The following is an 8,920-nucleotide window of genomic DNA, read 5'->3' as shown; positions in this document are numbered from 1 at the left end:
GACATCACAGAAAGGGCTTGAAAATAAATGCCACAGTCGGACGTCGGGGCGACATCACAAAAAGGGCTTGAAAAGAAATGCCACAATCGGACGTCGGGGCGACATCACAAAAAGGGCTTGAAAAGAAATGCCACAGTCGGACGTCGGGGCGACATCACAGAAAGGGCTTTTATGGACAGATAAATAATAATCATATAAACTTTTAATTCGTAAGAATAAATGGGTTAGTCCATCCACAGGAATATCATTTCCGGAATTAGCACTCATGCGAAACACCGGAGTCTCTGTCATCAACACTGTCATTGTTAGGACAAGATAATACGAATTTGGACATGGAATAGATGACGTGGAGGGATATATGACTCTGCAGAGTTTGTACAAAATTATTCCCACAGCCAACGGATTTCCGTAGTCACGAAGGACTAGTTCCGTTTACGGTATTTCGGAAGAAAACACAGCTAACCAGTACACACCCATCCTTACCTCTCGATGCTAGGAATCACCCTAGACATCGTCCAAGAAAAACTTTTGAGACGGGGAGATCACAATCTCGAATAGCATGGGATCAAATTTATATACGCGTGCTCTAAGGGGTGCCCCCCTCTCGGTCCCAACCGGAAACACCCATGCCCCCTGACCGGATGACTGGCTTTAATCCAGGGCCATGGAACCATCATCACGGCCTCTCCTCTTTGGTGTGTACCATGAAAGAGGTTTGCAACTTACTAAACCATATTCCTTGCGGAAAACATGTGGTAGTACATGGAAGGAAATGAGAGGTACTGGACCGATACGGTTGGACACTGAAGTCACATAGTCTGGCGTAAGACTGGCATGCTACAACACTGCCATCTTACCCATCCTCATGCCAACACATGGCCATTCATATTCACATTCATCCACGTATGGATCATCGAACTCACTTACCTCATTATCACATAAAATAACGTTCATCGATATGCTTCTCAACATGCCATGAAACTAACTAAATGCAAAACATGCCAAGACACTCATCATATCAAAAGTTCAAACATGCTTGCCTGGTTCAGAGTAGTCGGAGCCTAGCTCGGTGAAGTTCGCGGCTCCGTCACCTCCTTCGGTATCTACGGTATAAAGAGAATATATGCGCTATCATAAATACCAAGGAGTGCACAGAAAGTATACCAAATATTTTTCAAATAAATCTGATAAAAAACTAGACAAAATTTTAAAGAGAACACAAGAAGAATCAATCAAAAATACTTTTCTGTTTAAAAGTTATAAAGGTTTTTGTCCAGGGACTCATCTGTAATGAAACAGAAGATTTCCAGGGGTTAGTTTATAAAAACAGAAAACGCTTCGGCAGAAACTACGCCAGCCCAAAGAGAAAACGCATTCTGCCCGAAGGCGCTTCCAGAAAATGATTCAAAAGAGAGAGCAGAGAGGCTGACGGTGGGGTCCCACTTGTCAGGTTTAAACATTCAAACGGGGCGGACGAAGCTTGTCGGCGCCCGAGAGCCGCGGTGGTCGCCGACGGCGACCCACGGTGAGGCAGGGAGATCGGGGAGTACCTCCGTGCTCAAGGCGCCATTCCGCGTCGGTTGGTGGTGGTGGTGGTCGCCGGCGAGCACTGTGTCGACGGCGGCCCCTGCTCCGGCGGACGGTGGTTCGGACGAGGATGGAGCTCGCCGGAGAGGGCTGCAAGGTTCAAATTGACGAGGGGGTTAGGGTGCTAGGTGTGGAAGAGGGCTACGGACGAGGTTTGGGCGCCGGAGATGGCCTCATTAGAGTGAATTGAGCTGGAGGCCGAGGCGGGGCGAGGCGGCCGGAGCTGGGGGAGGAGACCTCCTCGAGGTCCCCCTAGTGGCCTGGCGGGGTGTTGGTGAGGAGTGGTGATGCTGCGTGCACGAGAGTGAGCACGGGGCCCCTTTATATAGGCGGTCCAAGGCGGTTGCCGTGAACGGGGATCACCGGCGAGTGATTACGGTGGCGCAGTGCTCGGTCGGGGTGGTTAGGGGGTCGAGCGTCATCACGGAGGTTCAATGGGTCCGTTTTGGTGCTAAACTGGCCGGGGTTTGGGTGTTAAGGGCGAGCTCGACGGAACGGGGATGGCGCGGGCCCGTCGGCGGCGGAGAGCGTGTCCCATGCTTGCCGGCCATGGTGGCTGTGCCACGGGCGTGCGCTGGCGTGCATGAGGCCACGCGGAGAGCCAGGGGGCTTTGGGCGGCGCTGAACGGTGTTCTGCCGTGGTGTGTCTCCTGTCGGCCGCCACGGGAGGTCCCGACGCTGCAGAAGACGCCGGCGAGGGCGGGCCAGTGCGCTACCAACGCCAGGAAGGCTCCACGCACGCGTGTGAAGCTTCGGACAAGAGGAAGAGGCGGCGAGGAACGTGCCAAGGGCACTGTGGCCGCGTGACTGAAACTGACGGACGAAGACGACACTGAAGACTGAACTTACTGAATTTGCAAAGGAACAATGTAGCTCAGGTGTTCGACAGAATGCTCCAGGCATGTAGGGATTTTTCCATGAGCTGATACTTGGTGGAGTGGCTTCTCATTGCTCAAATAGGTTGCCTGAATTTTGGTGGAATTTTTGGGGGAGTGTTGATATGAATTTCATCAAATTTGGCAAATCTGGTCCAAACTTGCAGAGACTGAATTTTGAAAAATTTGAAAAGAGAAGGAGTGGATCAAGATGGTTCTGAGTTGTGGGTACAAAGAACTATCCAGGGGAGTTGGTTTGAGGTCAAAACTCAAATGCAATATGGTACTTGCTTTGAAAATCACTAAGGCTCCAAATAATTTTCAGAATTGATTTGAGAGGGAAAGTAATTAGAATAAAATCCAAAACTTGTTTGGATTAGTTGGGACAGAGAACTTGGGTTGATCACAAGGTGTAGGGGAGGTTTTGGAGAGGTTTTATCACATGGGCAAGAATGCTAAGTCAAGGATGGTTCCAAGATATGGAAATCCCAAATTTTCATAGAGTTTTATTTTAAAAGAAAAAATAATTTAAACTCCCAAAAATAAATTTTGAGAGGGAACCAACAGAGAAGAAGTTTTCAAAAGATCAACCACCAAAGTTTTAAAAAAAATCCTTGCCAAGGCAAAGGAAGTTTTTAAGTGGAAGGTTTTTCTGAAAAAGAAAAAAAAATTAAAACAAGGCCTTTCCTCAAAAACCACAAAATTTTTGATAAAAACCAAATAAAATTTTTAGAGTGTCACACCCTTTGTCGTGGAATTGTCATGGCAGATGTCCTAATGTGAGGACTTAGTCGTGAGGTCAACGCATCTATGTAGTAGCTTGAAGGGGTTGGTCGGAATCGAGAGACGCAAGGTTTTACCCAGGTTCGGCCCCTCACGGTGGGGGTAAAAGCCTACATCCTGCTTCATTGATATTGATGATGATGATCACGATTACACGGGTGCTCTAACTTGAGAGCTATAGACTTGTTTGTCTAACCCTAATCTATCTAACTTGTGAAACTTGTCCCCCTTGGGGTGCCCTGCCCCTCCTTATATATGTTGAAGGGGCGGCTTACATGACTAGTCCTATTAGAATTAGGATTACTCTATTACAAGTGGAGTCCTAGTCTTGCTTCCTTTGTAAGGGAATATTCCTTATGCCTTTCATCTTAAGCCGGTCCACCATAATATGAGCCGGCCTTCCTTGAACCGCCCGTTGGGCCACCGGGTCTTGTCGCTCCTCTGACCCGCCTGTCGGGTTACCAATGAGTCACCAGGCCCAGCCGGGTCATCAGTGAGTGGAGAGATCCGGACGGGTCACCAGTGAGTCGCCAAGTCCGGCCGGGTCATACCGTGGGGTATATCCCCGACACCCTTTGTTTTGCTGCAACCGGCGGAGGGTGGTGTCATGGCGGCAAATTGCGGTGCTAAAATAGTTGTAATCAACAACAAAAGAAGTTGGGTCTGGCGATATTTTCTACAAGCCAATGGGAGTGGTGTTGGGGCAACGGGGGGTGGGGGCTTGGCAGCATGTTTGGTTGTAAATGGCAACCATAAAAGCTAAAACCGGTGAGTGGTTTTGCTATGATGTGACGGGGTGGCGACACCGGCGAGCTATTTTTGCTCGAACCGACAACGTTTTTTGCTGCGCCCGGTGGACACTTTTGTTGGGACCAGCAACCCGAGGAGAGTACATTGCGAGCTCGTCGTGAGGGTGCTGCGACCAGTAGCCGGAGCAAGCTCCTGCATGCGCAGAGCCGGCAAGAAACACATGAGACGACAACGGCGAGGGCGGTAACATGCGAGCACACCGGGCCGTGTCTATCATCCATGGCGGTGTGATACGTCTCTAACATATCTATAATTTTTGAAGTATTCATGCCATGTTTACAATAATTTTATATGGTTTTGGTACATTTTAATATGTTTTTTAGAACTAACCTATTAACCTAGTGACCATTGTTAGTTGTTGTTTTATGCATGTTTTTGGTTTTCCAGAAAATTCATACCAGACGAAGTCCAAATACCACAAAAAATTATGGTGATTTTTTTGAAACATAACAGACCCCTAAAGCTTCAAGGAAGGACCAAAAGACCCACGAGGCGGCCTGAAGCTCACCCCGCATGCCCTGGGGGTAGGGAGTGTCGTCCGAGCTTGTGGGCCCCTCGTAACTCCTATTGGGCTGAAAATTCTTATAAATCGGGAAACCACCAAAATTTAACCTAGAACTTTTATGTCGCTGCCGCAAGCCTCTATACCGAAGCGATCTCATCTGGAGGCCTTTTCCGACACCCTGCCGGAGGGGGAAATTATCACCGGAGGCCATCTTCATTATCTCGACGGTCTCCATGACGAGGAGGGGGTAGTTGACCCCCAGGCTGAGGGTATGTACCAAGAGCTTTGTTAATATATATATATATATATGAATCATATGGTGTTCTTCCATCTCTATCTTTGTTGTGATGAATTGAGCCTTCGAAAGCACAAGTGCTCCCTTGGTGGTTTTGGTAATTAATGTCAACATATCTTTTGTTGGACTAATAGTTCCATCAAGTATATTTCAGACAAGTTCAACAGTGGCATGGCAAGGGCATGAGGATGTGGACCCCTTTTAAAATACTAAGGCCATGGATATTAGCAAAACTTAAGACTCTACATTTTGGTTAAGTGATCCAAGATCACATTAAGTCCATAGAAAAGCCAATACTGTTAAAAGGGGATGAGGTTTTGACAATGATCTGTTTGCTCAAGTGCTTAGTGATATTGCTCCAAAACCCTCAGCCACTTTCTCTATCCAAATCTGTCCAAAACCCTACATTCCAACTCGGTCCCACCGAAACAAACCTATCCAGACCCAACGAGTTCATCTAGACACTGTCACAACCAAACCCTAACCGATCGGGGTCACCTATATGGTTCGCGGTCCCACCGGGATGGTGATGGCAGCTGGAACTACATCGGTATTTCCCCGGAGAGGGAGGGATGATGTAGCTCAGTGACAATAGAGTATTTCCCTCAGTTATGAAACCAAGGTATCAAACCAGTAGGAGAACCAAGCAACACAACATAAACAACCCCTGCACACAAATAACAACACCTCGCAACCCGACGTGTTAAAGGGGTTGTCAATCCCTTTTGGGTAACGGCGCCAGAAATTGCGTGTTGACGGGAGAAAGTTGTAATAGATTGAAATAATAGATCGCAACTAAATAAAGTGCAGCAAAGTATTTTTGGATTTTTGGTTTAATAGATCTGAATAAAAATGCAAGGAAAAAGTAGATCGCAAAGGCAAATATATGAGAAATAAGACCCGGGGGCCGTAGGTTTCACTAGTGGCTTCTCTCGAGAAAATAGCAAACGGTGGGTAAACAAATTACTGTTGGGAAATTGATAGAACTTCAAATAATTATGAAGATATCCAGGCAATGATCATTACATAGGCATCACGTCCAAGATTAGTAGACCGACTCCTGCCTGCATCTACTACTATTATTCCACACATCGACCGCTATCCAGCATGCATCTAGTGTATTAAGTTCATGGAAAAACTAAGTAATGCAATAAGAACGATGACATGATGTAGAAAAAATCCGTTTATCTATATGGCGGTAGATATAGATCTCGTCTTTTTATCCTTGGTAGCACCGATGCATACATGTCGGTTCCTTTTATGTCACTGGGATCAAGTACCGTAAGATTGAACCTACTACCGGGCACCTCTTCCCATTGCAAGATAAATAGATCGAGTTGGCCAGACAAAACCCAAATATCGGAGAATAAATACGAGGCTATAAGAAATCATGCATAAAAGATATCAAAGAAACTCAAATACTTTCATGGATATAAAAACATAGATATGAGCATAAACTCAAAGTTCATCGATCCCAACAAGCACACCGCAAAAGAGTTACATCATATGGATCTCCAGGAGACCATTGTATTGAGGATCAAGAGAGAGAGAGAGAGAGATGAAGCCATCTAGCTACTAAGTACGGACCCAAAGGTCTATGCTACCTCTTGAGCACTTGTGTATGTTTTCCCTTGAAGAGGAAAGGGTGATGCAACAGAGTAGCGTAAGTATTTCCCTCAGTTTTTGACAACCAAGGTATCAATCCAGTAGGAGGCCACGCACGAGTCCCTAGCACCTACACGAACAAATAAATCCTCGCAACCAACGCGATGAGGGGTTGTTAATCCCTACACGGTCACTTACGAGAGTGAGATCTGATAGATATGATAAGATAATATTTTTGGTATTTTTATGATAAAGATGCGAAGTAAAATAAAAGGCAATAAAAATAACTAAGTGTTGGAAGATTAATATGATGGAAGATAGACCCGGGGGCCATAGGTTTCACTAGTGGCTTCTCTCGAGAGCATAAGTATTCACGGTGGGTAAACAAACTACTGTTGAGCAATTGATAGAATTGAGCATAGTTATGAGAATATCTAGGTATGATCATGTATATAGGCATCACGTCCGAGACAAGTAGACTGACTCCTGCCTGCATCTACTACTATTACTCCACACATCGACTGCTATCCAGCATGCATCTAGTGTATTAAGTTCAAGAGAACAGAGTAACGCTTTAAGCAAGATGACATGATGTAGAGGGATAAACTCATGCAATATGAAATAAACCCCATCTTGTTATCCTCGATGGTAACAATACAATACGTGCCTTGCTGCCCCTACTGTCACTGGGAAAGGACACCGCAAGATTGAACCCAAAGCTAAGCACTTCTCCCATTGCAAGAAAGATCAATCTAGTAGGCCAAACCAAACTGATAATTTGAATAGACTTGCAAAGATAACCAATCATACATAAAAGAATTCAGAGAAGATTCAAATATTGTTCATAGATAAACTTGATCATAAACCCACAATTCATCGGTCTCAACAAACACACCGCAGAAGAAGATTACATCGAATAGATCTCCACAAGAGAGGGGGAGAACTTTGTATTGAGATCCAAAAAGAGAGAAGAAGCCATCTAGCTAATAACTATGGACCCGTAGGTCTGAGGTAAACTACTCACACTTCATCGGAGGGGCTATGGTGTTGATGTAGAAGCCCTCTGTGATCGATGCCCCCTCTGGTGGAGCTCCGTAACAGGCCCCAAGATGGGATCTCGTGGATACAGAAAGTTACAGTGGTGGAATTAGGGTTTTGGCTCCGTATCTGGTAGTTTCGGGGTACGTAGGTATATATAGGAGGAAGGAGTACGTCGGTGGAGCAACAGGGGGGCCACGAAGGTGGAGGGCCTGCCTGGGGGGTAGGCGCGCCCCCCTACCTCATGGCCTCCTGGTTGATGTCTTGACGTAGGGTCCAAGTCCTCTGGATCATGTTCGTTCCGAAAATCACGTTCCCGAAGGTTTCATTCCGTTTGGACTCCGTTTGATATTCTTTTTCTGCGAAACCCTAAAATAGGCAAAAACAACAGCAATTCTAGGCTGGGCCTCCGGTTAATAGGTTAGTCCCAAAAATAATATAAAAGTGGAAAATAAAGCCCAATAATGTCCAGAACAAAATATAATATAGCATGGAACAGTAAAAAATTATAGATACATTGGAGACGTATCAAGCATCCCCAAGCTTAATTCATGCTCATCCTCGAGTAGGTAAATGATAAAAACAGAATTTTTGATGTGGAATGCTACTTCGCATAGTTTCAATGTAATTCTCTTAATTATGGTATGAATATTCAGATCTGAAAGATTCAAGACAAAAGTTTAATATTGACATAGAAATAATAATACTTCAAGCACACTAACTAAGCAATTATGTCTCTTCAAAATAACATGGCCAAAGAAAGTTATCCCTACAGAATCATATAGTCTGGCTATGCTCCATCTTCACCACACAAAGTATTCAAATCATGCACGACCCTGATGACAAGCCAAGCAATTGTTTCATACTTTTAATGTTCTCAAACTTTTTCAATCTTCACGCAATACATGAGCGTGAGCCATGGACATAGCACTATAGGTGGAATAGAATGGTGGTTGTGGAGAAGACAAAAAGGGAGAATATAGTCTCACATCAACTAGGCATACCAACGGGCTATGGAGATGCCCATCAATAGATATCAATGTGAGTGAGTAGGGATTGCCATGCAACAGATGCACTAGAGCTATAAGTATATGAAAGCTCAACAAAAATAAACTAAGTGGGTGTGCATCCAACTTGCTTGCTCACGAAGACCTTGGGCATTTTGAGGAAGCCCATCGTTGGAATATACAAGCCAAGTTCTATAATGAAAAATTCCCACTAGTATATGAAAGTGATAACATAGGAGACTCTCTATTATGAAGATCATGGTGCTACTTTGAAGCACAAGTGTGGAAAAAGGATAGTAGTATTGCCCCTTATTTTTTTTATTTTTTGGGCCTTTTTTTATTTGGCCTTTCTCTTTTTTTATTTGGGACAATACTCTGTGAATGATGATCATCACACTTCTATTTATTTACAAGT

The sequence above is a fragment of the Triticum dicoccoides genome, chromosome 4A, assembly GCF_002162155.2.
Source record: "Triticum dicoccoides isolate Atlit2015 ecotype Zavitan chromosome 4A, WEW_v2.0, whole genome shotgun sequence".
NCBI classification, from domain to species: domain Eukaryota; kingdom Viridiplantae; phylum Streptophyta; class Magnoliopsida; order Poales; family Poaceae; genus Triticum; species Triticum dicoccoides.
This window is presented reverse-complemented; position numbering follows the sequence as displayed.